Genomic DNA, 12,618 nt, shown 5'->3' on the forward strand with positions numbered 1-12,618 from the left:
AAGAATCCTGTATGATCTGCTAATTGCCTACCTCTCCAGCCTTACCTGGGACCACACTTCCTCTTCCATTCCCTTTCCAACAGCCTTGTCTTAAAAGAGCCATAATTCTGTTGCATTCGGATCACGATGTATTGCGTTCTCATGTTGCCTCTCCTGCTTGCTGGTTAATGTCTAGTTTCTTCCCAAACCAAACATCAACCTCTTTCCTGACCTTTCAGACCATTTCCTACTATGGCTGTAAGAGCCGCTGATTCTTTATCTGCTTAGGATTTATCATCATTTCCCCTCCATCAAAGGAGATGGTAAACCATGTGAGACATCTACAACCAATCCTGGTCTAGTCACTAGATGTCTGGCTTTAAAATTTGGATTAAAGTCTTTCCCTTTTATATATTGTTCTGCTTTCCATGATTCCAAATGAAGGTTTTTCTACACAGAAAAGAACAGAATAAGGAATAGAATAGAATAAAATAAAAAGTAGAAGAGTAGAAGTGCCAGCTTGTTTTAGGTAGCCTCTCTTCCTACTATTGGTGATATCTCAGGCAATTATCCTCTCTCAGCTTGTTTCCCAGTTTGAGAAAGCAGGACTAATCAGAGAGCTTGTCTGGAAAGCTTACTTTCTCATAAGCTCTTTCCCCAGTACCAGGCCCCTGGCACACGTGTAGCATACTTATCAGGACCAAGTGCTGCTTCCACTATAATTCTACACCCTAGACCATAAGTGCCATATAGAAAAAATTAGAGCCACACATAAAAATTTAAACTTGGTAGTATTCATAGTCAGAGAAGTAAAAATAAGTCAGTGAAATTAACTTGAATAATGCATTTTCTTTAACTTAATATATATACTATAGTATATACTATAATGTATTATTATATACTATAATATACTATAGTATATGGTATATAATATACTATAGTATATTATAGCATAATATAGTATATACTATAGTATATATTATAGTATATACTATATATTATATACTATATATTATATATACTACATATACTATATATACTATATATGTGTATATATACTATATATATATATATATATAGTATAACCTTAACTTAATCCAATCTATAACCCAATAACTAGAACTTTAACCTAATCTTTTGTATTTGGGTAACTGAATAAAAAGAGGTTTTTTCTTTTTTTTCTTCTTTTTTTGTCAGTCCTGGGGCTTGAACTCAGGGCCTGAGCACTGTCCCTGGCTTCTTTTTGCTCAAGGCTAGCACTCTGCCACTTGAGCCACAGCGCCACTTCTGGCCATTTTCTATATATGTGGTGCTGGGGAAATCGAACCCAGGGCTTCATGTATATGAACCAAGCTCTCTTGCCACTAGGCCATATTCCCAGCCCAAGAGCTAATTTTTATTATGCTATATACTATATATATATACTATATATATATACATTTTATATATAAATACATATACTTAATATATAAATATATATACTTTATGTATAGTGTATATATAGCATATACTATATATTATTGTATAGTATATTGTTGGGGACCGTTTTGGTCTTGGTGGAAGAAGGGCACCAAGAGCGAGACGCTGCCCTTCCCCCAGCCCTGGGACAATGGGAGGGAGCCCCTCCCACCTTCCGGCCTCAACCTGAAGAGAAGGCCCCCCGGGGGACCCCTTGGGGGGCGAGCGCGTACCTGCCCCCAGGATGGTTGCCTGGCCAAGAAAGGAAGTTCCAGGATTACTTGAGTGACAGCACAGTCAGCCAATCAGTCAGTCACCCCAAGTCGTTCCCCTTCCGCCTTTGTCATCGTAATAAATTTCTCTGTCCCGCCCTCTAGGGGCTGAGACGCATCCCACCATAGCAGCGTGTCCCTGATGCCTTCTTTTCCACCCCCACTCCTGGTAACATGTGAAGGGACTGGGGGGAGGGGAGGCTTCAGCAACCTTTCCTCAACTTAGTGCAAGTCCATGAGAGTACGCCTTTGGCCTTCTGCCGGCAGAAGCCAAGGCCGAGTGCTCTTTCATAGATTTTAGGGTTCAAGCATTCTCCCCGGCAGATCGGGGAGAAAGGGATCGTTCAGATCCCGACAGTATATACTATATATAGTATATATATTATAATATACTATAGTATATAGTATACTATGGTATATAATATACTATAGTATATATAGTTATAGTATATATATATTTATATAGTGTGGTTTCTACAGATCATCAATACAAAACTTTTAATAAGCTATTTTATTATTTTTGTATTAGATCCCCAAACTCCTGTGTGTATCTCTACACTTGCAGCAACCCAGTTTGTACCACCTGCCTCCCAGGCGCTCAATAGTCTCATATGGCTGGAGGTCTCAGTAGTGTAGAGCAGAGCAACCCTAGGAGCTCCAGTGCTCTCTCCCTCTTCTGCCCCCAAGTTGTTCAGTGTGACCCACACTGTCATTTTCAAACAATTGTTCATCCACTAGGTACTAAGTTAGGTGCTAGAAGGGCGTCATTTCTTAATTCCATTATTTATTTGATATAACTGAAATTTTAATTTTGATACTGATTAAAAGAACAAACTATCAAGGGAAATTGTGAAATGTCCTGGAGACACATAAAATGCCATAACTTACATATGTTTGTGGTTCCAAAGCAAAATAAGTGAGAGATTATATGTATTTCATGTCTAATCAATTATCTTTCAATGCTTCACTTCAAAAGTTAAAAGCTGGGCTGGGGATATAGCCTAGTGGCAAGAGTGCCTGCCTCCGATACACGAGGCCCTAGGTTCGATTCCCCAGCACCACATATACAGAAAACGGCCAGAAGTGGCGCTGTGGCTCAAGTGGCAGAGTGCTAGCCTTGAGCGGGAAGAAGCCAGGGACAGTGCTCAGGCCCTGAGTCCAAGGCCCAGGACTGGCCAAAAAAAAAAAAAAAAAAAAAAAAAAAAAAGTTAAAAGCTGCCAGACTGGACTTCTGCCTAGACCACAGCTAATATTCAGTACAGCAGACACCTTCTTGACAATGGATTAGACTAAAATGAACACTGTTATCACACATGACCTTTAGAAATGACCTTGCCCCTCCAACAAGGAAGCATTCCCAGCTAATTAAAATGAACACCTTTCTCTCCTGAAGATGGCGCTGTGAACATGGAAAGCGATTAGCTCTGGTAAGGAAGTGTAAGACTGTATTTATTAGGTTTTCAAAATGGAACATAATGTGCACCTCATTTTGATTTTCTGACCGTTTTATTTGCTTCACTTTGCGATGTTTCCCTCCTTCTGGAATCAATTGTACTGCGTACAGTAACTATGCCCATTAACTTTCTTGGTTATTTATTTAGTGCTGAGCATAGAAACAGGGCCTGCCTGACACATGCTCAACACTGTATCAACAAGCCCATCATTAACTTTTTTTTTTTTTTTTGGCCAGTCCTGGGCCTTGGACTCAGGGCCTGAGCACTGTCCCTGGCTTCCTTTTGCTCAAGGCTAGCACTCTGCCACTTGAGCCACAGCGCCACTTCTGGCCGTTTTCTGTATATGTGGTGCTGGGGAATCGAACCCAGGGCCTCATGTATACGAGGCAAGCTGTCTTGCCACTAGGCCATATCCCCAGTCCCCACCATTAACTTTTTGAGCAAACTTTATTAAAGTATTTTTCCTTAAAACTTTTAATAGCTGAATATTTTTGATGCAAGCTATGTGCAGACACTGTACAAAGCACTTTAAATACATCACAGAATCAGATCTAGAACCCAATCTTTTGTTTTTGGGTAACTGAATAAAAAGAGCTTTTTTTCCCTTTTTTTTTTTTTAATTTTTTTTGCCAGTCCTGGGGCTTGAACTCAGGGCCTGAGCACTGTCCCTGGCTTCTTTTTTTTTTTTTTTTCATTCAGTTATTAACTTCTTTTTACTTTTTTTTTAATTTACTTATTTATTTTTCTTATTTATTGTCAAAGTGATGTACAGAGAGGTTACAGTTTCATACGTTAGGCCTTGGGTACATTTGTTGTACTGTTTGTTACCTCCTCCCTCATTCCCCCATCCTCCCTTCCCCTCCTCCCTCTCTCCCCATGAGTTGTTCAGTTGGCTTACATCAAATGGTTTTGCAAGTATTGTTTTTGGAGTTGTTTGTCTTTTTAATCCTTTGTCTCTCAATTTTGATATGCCCTTTCACTTCCCTAGTTCTAATACCAGTATATACAGTTTCCATTGTACTCAGATAAGATACAGTGATAGTATGAGTACAACCACTGGAAGGGGATACAAGAGGATCATCAACAATAGAAGCTACAATTCAATTATTAACTTTTTAACAAATCTACAATAACATTTAAATATATGTTTCCTTTTTGATTTGTATACTAATTATTGCTTGCTTTCTATACAATTCTTATTGCCCCAGTCCTGGGGATTGAACTTACAGCCTGGGTGCTGTCCCTGAGCTTTTTCACCCAAGGCTATCACTCTGTCACTTTGAGTCACAGCACCACTTCCATTTTCCTGATGGTTAATTGGAGATAAGTGTCTCAGGGACTTTCTTGCCTGGACTGGCTCTGAAACATAATCCTCAGATCTCAGCCTCCTAAGCAGCTAAGACTAAGATCAGGATTGTGCAACTGGTACCCAGCTCTACACAATTTTTGAAATATTGTTTTCATTGACCTGTTGTGCTTTTCTAGCCTACTAAATTAGATAACAAGTATATTAACACCTACACCTGTTCTTATTTTGAATACTTTTATTTAGGTATTAATTTTTTGGTGTTACTGAGGTTTTAAGCAGGAAATTCAGATTTGTTAGAAAAGCTCTCTACAACTTGAATGGTGCCCCATTGGTTTTGCTTTAGTTAAATTAACAACAGGGTCTGGCATTTTAAATGAGTCAACCTCAGACTGTGATCCTCCTCCCTAAGACTCCTAAATAATTAGGATTAACAGTAGCACGCTGTCACATCCATGTTGAAATGGGGAATGTCTCACTAGCTCTTACCAGGCTGTCCTTGAACCATGATAAACATGTTTTTTTCCCACCTGCCAAGTAACTAGAATTGCCAGGTTACATCTCCATGATTAGGTCTATTTGGATTTTTTTCTCTTTAAATAATATGATGTTGATTCTTGCATGGTTTAAGTAGGCAGCCAATCTTTGGTCCATAAAGTAAATTTCTTATCTTCTGTTACTCTCATGGATTCCTTTTGAAAGCCCTCATTCATTTTAGCAAATATCAGATCTTTCCTTGAGATCATTAATCATTCAAAATGTATAAGTAAGTGGAAAGCTCAGAGGGATTAGCTAAGGGGTTTTCTGAGTGAGAAAAGGAGCTGAGGAAGCAGAAAGGATTGCGTCCGTACACAGGTGGGAGCCTCCTAAGAGTGTGTAACCCATAATACAGAGCCAGTGTTTTCTCTATCTCTGAATACTTATTGGGTCTCATCAATTAATTTTTTCAAACACGCTGTCATAAGACACAGGAGGCTCATCTCCATAGTCCTAGCTACTCAAGAGGTTCCATTGGGAACAGCTAGTCTGAAGCCAACAAGTGTAGGAAAGTTAGTTCGTGCGGCTCTTATTGCCAATTAATCAGCAAAAATCTGGAAGTGGAAGTGTGGCTGAAGTGGTACTAGAAAATAAAAGTAAAGCTGGTGAAACTTTCACTGTCCTTTTTGTTCACTGTTATTTGTACTTTTGATCCATTTGCATACAAAATGTCATTAATATATACAATTATGCACTGACAGCTTTAATACCTTCTCTTGCAAGAAATGATTTTTTCTTTTTTTGTCAAGAGTCTTGAACTCTGGGCCTGGGCACTGTCACTGAGTTCTTCAGCTTAAGGCTAGTGCTCTACCACTTGAGGCACAGCACCACTTCCAGTTTTCTGGTGGTAAACTGGAGATACAGGTCTCATGGACTTTCCTTCCTGGGGCTGGCTTTGAACCACAATGCTCAGACCTCAGCCTCCTGAGTACCTAGGACTACAGGCAGGAGCCACCGACACAGGGCTTAGAAATGATGTTTTTATACTATAACAAAAATTTAGAATTTTCAGCCTATAAAGAACATCTTAAATCCCCTTTATTGTCCTTAGTTTTCACTTTCAATGACATGCTCTTACCATATTTCAATATTTATTTCACTTATTTAGAAATTTCTTTATTTCCTTATTTGAAATTAACGACACAGCTTGTCAATACTTCAATCATGTGTTTCTTATGCAGTTATTTAACAGTATTTGTCATCATCAAAGTACCAAATAGGTCCTGCTCATGCTTTGATTTTTAAAAATATACATTTGTGATTTAATTTCCTATTTTCATGACAATCTCTATGCATTTAAAATATCCCCAGATTTAGTAGCTATTTCTTAGTTGACATCATTCCTAGTTGTGTCAGTATTTTATAAGGTGGCCTAATAAACTCATTGAAAGCTATTGATTAATAGGTGGGTAAGTAAGGGGGAGTGTAAACTAGAGAGTAATAAGTCTTATTAAAGTACGAGATATGAGAGTATGGGATACTATGGTAAAAGTCCTTTGAAACCTTAACATGAAATAATGAAGGATATCTTATGAATGAATTATTTGAATGGAAGATAAGTCTTCCTTAGGGTGAGTAATATTGGGAAGGAAAAGTGAATGGAGGTGGTAAAAAGAAGAAAGGTGAATATAGTTCTAGTATTTTATGTACGTGTATAGAAGAGTGAAATCTGTGGCAATTGCTTTGTGAAGGTGGAAATGGGGATAAAGAAGAGTAATGGAGAGAAGTCTGATCAAGCACATTGTAAGCATGTATGGAAATGTCACAATGAAAGCCCTCTCTCTGTGCTACTAATATGTGCTAATAAAATATATTAAGGAAACTTCTTAAAACATGTAATCAATATTTACTTTAGAGGAGTTGGAGTGGGAGGAGTTTGGCAGTCCTGAGATTTAAACTCTTGACTTTAGGCTTGTCAGGCAGACAATACTCTACTTGAGCCCGGCCCTCAGCACATTTTAAATGGGTGTAAATAAGTTTTTTATACTAGGATTTGAACTCAGGATCCCTTGGTAAGGTTTTTTGTTCATAGAAGGCTGATTATCACTTTAGCTCTGTTTCAGTGCCTGCTTTCTTCTGGTCACAGATTTCTCCTTCTAGGCTGGCTTCAAACTTTGATCTTCAGATCTCAACCTTCTTAGCTGACTTCAGGCCACAGCTCAGCAGGCACGTTTCTTTGCACCATCTTGAAAGTGATCCAGAAAAATCTACAGGCTCCACACACATCAACTGCAACACAGAAACACCAGCATGAGCCACGGGCACCCAGCAAATTCCTGGCTTCTTTTTGCTCAAGGCTAGCACTCTGCCACTTGAGCCACAGCGCCACTTCTGGCCATTTTCTATATATGTAGTGCTGGGGAATTGAACCCAGGGCTTCATGTATATGAGGCGAGCGCTCTTGCCACTAGGCCATATTCCCAGCCCAAGAGCTAATTTTTTAAATTTTTTTTTTCTAGTCCTGGGGCTTGAACTCAGGGCCTGGGCACTGTCCCTGAGCTTCCTTTACTTGAGGCTAGCACTTTACCACTTGAACCACAGCACTGCTTCCAGCCTTTTCTATTTCATGGTACTGAGGAATAGAACCCAGGGCTTTGTGCATGCTAGGCAAGCACTCTACCACTAAGCCATGTTCCCAGCCCTAGGAAGAGCTAATTTTTAAAAAGTGGGCTTCAGGAAATTTTATTTAACCAATTACCCTGGTTGCATACTGAACGAATATGCCCTAGATCCCTGAGTTTTTCTACAATTATTTCAAAAGTAAATCAAATGCTAGGTGAATCAAACTAAAGGCAGTAAGGCATTGCTACCAAAATTTAGCCTTTGGGGCCTTTTTCAGTGGTTGTACAACTTTGAATTCTGTAATCTAAGGTAAATATTGAAGCCTGAAGACTCAGGACAGTAAACAAATCATTGAGAAATAGGAGTTTAACTTATTTAACCTGATTTAAAAAAAAAATCTTTGTGTGCAAAGAATATATGCTACTGAAGTTTCTATTTTCTTCCATGGTGTTATGCTCCATAGTCTGTCATTAAATGTCATTGTTACTGTGGTTATTTTGAGACAGGGTCTTGCAATATAACTCAGGCTGGCCTCAAACTCACAACCTTTCTGCCTCTGCCTCCCAAGTGCTAGGAGTACAGGTATGCCCTATAATTCTGAGCCCTGAGTGGAGTTCTGAGTGTCAGAATCAATCTAGTCAAAATAATACTGAGGCAGAAGGAATGGAAATTATCCAAACTGCGCTGCTTGTATTATCACATGAGAATATGTATGTAAGAATACAGTAAAGGGGCTGGAGATATGGCCTAGTGGCAAGAGCGCTTGCCTCGTATACTTGAAGCCCTGGGTTCGATTCCCCAGCACCACATATACAGAAAATGGCCAGAAGTGGCGCTGTGACTCAAGTGGCAGAGTGCTAGCCTTGAGCAAAAAGAAGCCAGGGACATTGCTCAGGCCCTGAGTCCAAGGCCCAGGACTGGCCAAAAAAAAAAAGAATACTGTAAAAATGTTAGAGCACAGAGGGAATGCGGAGAAAGAGGAGCCCTATGGTACTGCTGGTGGGAATGGAAACTAGTACAACCACTCTGGAAAGCAGTCTGGAGGTTCCTCAAAAAACTAAACATATTGGGGCTGGGGATATGGCCTAGTGGCAAGAGTGCCTGCTTCATATACATGAGGCCCTGGGTTCGATTCCCCAGCACCACATATACAGAAAATGGCCAGAAGTGGCGCTGTGACTCAAGTGGCAGAGTGCTAGCCTTGAGCAAAAAGAAGCCAGGGACAGTGCTCAGGCCTTGAGTCCAAGCCCCAGGACTGGCCAAAAAAAAAAAAAAACTAAACATAGACATACCCTACAATCCAGCCTCCTAGGCATCTTCATTGAGCATCAGGAACAAGGATATGACAGGGACACCTGCATTTCCATTGTGCATTGGTGCACTGTTCACAATAGCCAAAACATGGAAACAATCAGATGTGCCACTACAGCTGATGGAACTCTAACAAATCATGTTGAATGAAATAAGCCATGACCAGAGACAAATGGCACATGGTCTCTCTGATACTCGGGTGTTAGATTTAAAATGCAACGAGATATGACAAAGTAACCAGGAGTCAAGATACTAATACATAATGAGACCAAAAGAGGACAGTCTTGGGAGAAAAGCACCAAATAGCAAGACCCAAGCACCTCTTCATATGTACATAAAATAATATACAGACTGAAAAGAACTCCAGAGATAAGGAAGCAAAGGACCTCTTCTTAATTTGCCTTATCGTTTTTAGAGGACTCTATATTCTTTACCTCATATATGGTGCATACACATGCACATCTGAGGGAGGCTGGGAGGAGGCCACAGAATGAGTGGAGCACAGGTGAAAAAATACAGCAGAGGAGCCCAACAGCTAAAATGGTCATTGATGAAAGTGAACTAAGCAACTCAAGGGTGGTGATGGGAGGGAGGAAATGAGAGAAATGGAACAGATGATACCAAACAAAGGAAAGAAATGTACAGATCACTTGATCTGGAAGAAATTGTTTTATTGTTAATGTTAACAGAGTTCATAAGCTTTGTAGATTAGAATGATGAAGTTCATCATTATGAAGGTTAATACGTGTACTGTGAAATTTATGTCGCTAATTAATCTCAATAGAAGAAAAAATGTTAGCACACTCTAGAAATAGTAGTTAACATTATTACGCTATGAGCATAGTACATGAGCTTGTTCCTGTTGGGGATTCATCTTGGCCTTAAGGGGAGAAGGGCGAGGAGAGCTGCTCCCGAGACGCCGCCCTTCCCCCAGCCCTGGGGCAGTGTGGAAGTGAGCCACACCTATCTCCTTCTGGGTCCGGAACCAGAAGGGGTAGCTTTGAGACCATCCCCCACCTTGTGCCAGCGAGCACCTGTGCTCTCCTTTTGAGGGCTTTGCCCAGAGGGCGGTACTATGGGAAGTGACATTAGCCCATGAGGGAGGTCCTTGGGAGCTGCTCTTTTTTTTTTTTTTTGGCCAGTCGTGGGCCTTGGACTCAGGGCCTGAGCACTGTCCCTGGCTTCTTCCTGCTCAAGGCTAGCACTCTGCCACTTGAGCCACAGCGCCGCTTCTGGCCGTTTTCTGTATATGTGGTGCTGGGGAATCGAACCTAGGGCCTCGTGTATCCGAGGCAGGCACTCTTGCCACTAGGCTATATCCCCAGCCCCTGGGAGCTGCTCTTGGATGGACAAGCTCACCAACCTATCACCAGCTCATGCTCAATCCTCGTCATCACTACTATATTACTGTGAGCCCCTCCTGATTAAATTGGATTGCTCTCCACAGCGTCTTCGATATCCGTCTGCGCCTGGCTTCCTTGGTGGGTAAGGAGGGAGGAAAAGGGGATCTCGTTCGGCCACGTGCACCTTAGGCTAGCCCGTGTCCCTTTGCTTCACCTTGGCTGCCTGCTGGTCGGGTGCCCAGGGGAGAGGTTGTAAAGGGGAGCACTGATAAGGGAGTAAGCTTGGCATCCTGCACCAGGGGAGGTAAATCTAGCCTGGCATGTTACTACATTCATTTGTGCATATGGCCTATGGTTATTCTACCTAGAAGTGAAGCTCGCCATCCCATCATCTCCATTGTCCAGATGGGAAAATGAGGCTGAAAGGTTACAAAACATGCCCAGGATGCCACAGCTAGTAGGTGGTTAACCTAGAACGCAAACCCAAGTAATCTTAACAGTATCTCTTAGCCACCCTGATAGTGGTTTTCCAGCACCAAGGTTTGAATACTGGGCCTTATGTTTGGCTTGCTTGCTTTACTGGTGCTCTACCACTTAATCCACACCTCTAGCAAGCATTTTGCTGGTTGTTTTGGAAATGAATTCTCCAGGAAGTTTCTATCCTGGCCATTTTAAAAAAATGTATTCCTTTATTGTCAAAGTGATGTACAGAGGAGTTACAGTTTCAGACATAAGGCAGTGTGTACATTTCTTATCTAACTTGTTACCTCCTTCCTCATTTTCCCCACGCATTCCCTCTCCCCATTTCCCTCCCCCCACATGAGTTATACAGTTGGTTTACAGCATATAATTTCATAAGTATTGATGTTGCATTGGTTTGTCTTTTATCCTTTGTCTCTCCATTTTGATATTCCCCTTCCCTTCCATATATACAATATCCAGTACCAAAATCAGTTACAGTGATATCAGGGGTAAAACCATGGGGAAGAAAGACAAAAGGAAAAGGCATAATTTCACATGGCATGCTGAAAATAACAACAATGATAAACAACTTGTTTCCATAACTTGGAGTTCATTTTGCTTAGCATCAGCTGTGTGTTCATATGTACATACCTATTGAGCTATTGTGCTCTTCTGCTAGGATTATCCTAGATGTATACTTATTATTCCCAATGAGGAAACAAAAGAGTCTATGTTTCTTTGGGTCTGGTCACTTCACTTAGTATGATTTTTTCCAAGTCCTTCCATTTCCTTATGAATGGGGCAATGTCATTCTTTCTGATAGAGGCATCGAATTCCATTGTGTATATGCACCACACTTTCTTGTCCTCTCATCCACTGAGGGGCATCTGGGTTGGTTCTATATTTTAGTGTTGACAAATTGTGCTGGAATGAACATTGTTGTGCTGGTGGCTTTAGTGTGCTCTTGTAATATTCTGCCCAAAAGTGGGGCTGCTGGGTCATAAGGGAGCTCTATGTTTAGCCTTTTGAGGAACCTCCATACTGCTTTCCAGAGTGGTTGAACAAGTTCACACTCCCACCAACAATGTAGTAGGATTCCCTTTTGGCCACATCCCCTCCAGCATCAGTTATTATTATTTTTCTTGATAATGGACATTTTTACTACTGTGAGGTGGAATCTCAATGTTTTGATTTGCAATTCTTTTATGGCCAGTGATTCTGAGCTCTTCTTCATGTGTCTCTTGGGCATTCTCATTTCCTCTTCAGAGAAGTGTCTTTTTAGGTCTTTAGCCCATTTGTTGAGGGGGCTTTAAGGATTTGTTTTGGAAATTTTTAACTTTTTGAGCTCTGTGTATATTTTAGATTTGAGGTGTCCTGGCCAACTTTAAATCATAATTCTACATATCTCTCCAGCCTGAGTAGCTGCCACCAGAGCCTGGAGATTTTTCGTGTTTGTGTGTGTGTGTGTGTGTGTGTGTGTGTGTGTGTGTGTGTGTGTGAATCCTAGAGCCTGAACTTTGGTCCTAAGCACTGTCCAGAAGCTTTTTTTTTGCTCAAGGCTAGAGTTGTATGACTTGGGAGACAGCTCCACTTCCAACTCTTTGGTGGTTCCTTGGAGACAGTCTCACAGACTTTCCTGACAAAGATGACTTTGAAATTATAATCCTCAGATCTCAGCCTCCTGAGTAGGTAGGACTACAGGCATGATCCACAGGCACCCAGAGTTGTTGATCATTTTTAAGATGGTTTTTTTTGTTTTGTTTTTTTGTTTTGGCTAGTTCTGGGCCTTGGACTCAGGGCCTGAGCACTGTCCCTGGCTTCTTTTTGCTCAAGGCTAGCACTCTGCCACTTGAGCCACAGTGCCACTTCTGGCCGTTTTCTACATATGTGGTGCTGGGGAATCAAACCCAGGGCTTCATGTATAGGAGGCAAGC

Source organism: Perognathus longimembris, chromosome 19 (assembly GCF_023159225.1).
Source record: "Perognathus longimembris pacificus isolate PPM17 chromosome 19, ASM2315922v1, whole genome shotgun sequence".
NCBI lineage: Eukaryota > Metazoa > Chordata > Mammalia > Rodentia > Heteromyidae > Perognathus > Perognathus longimembris.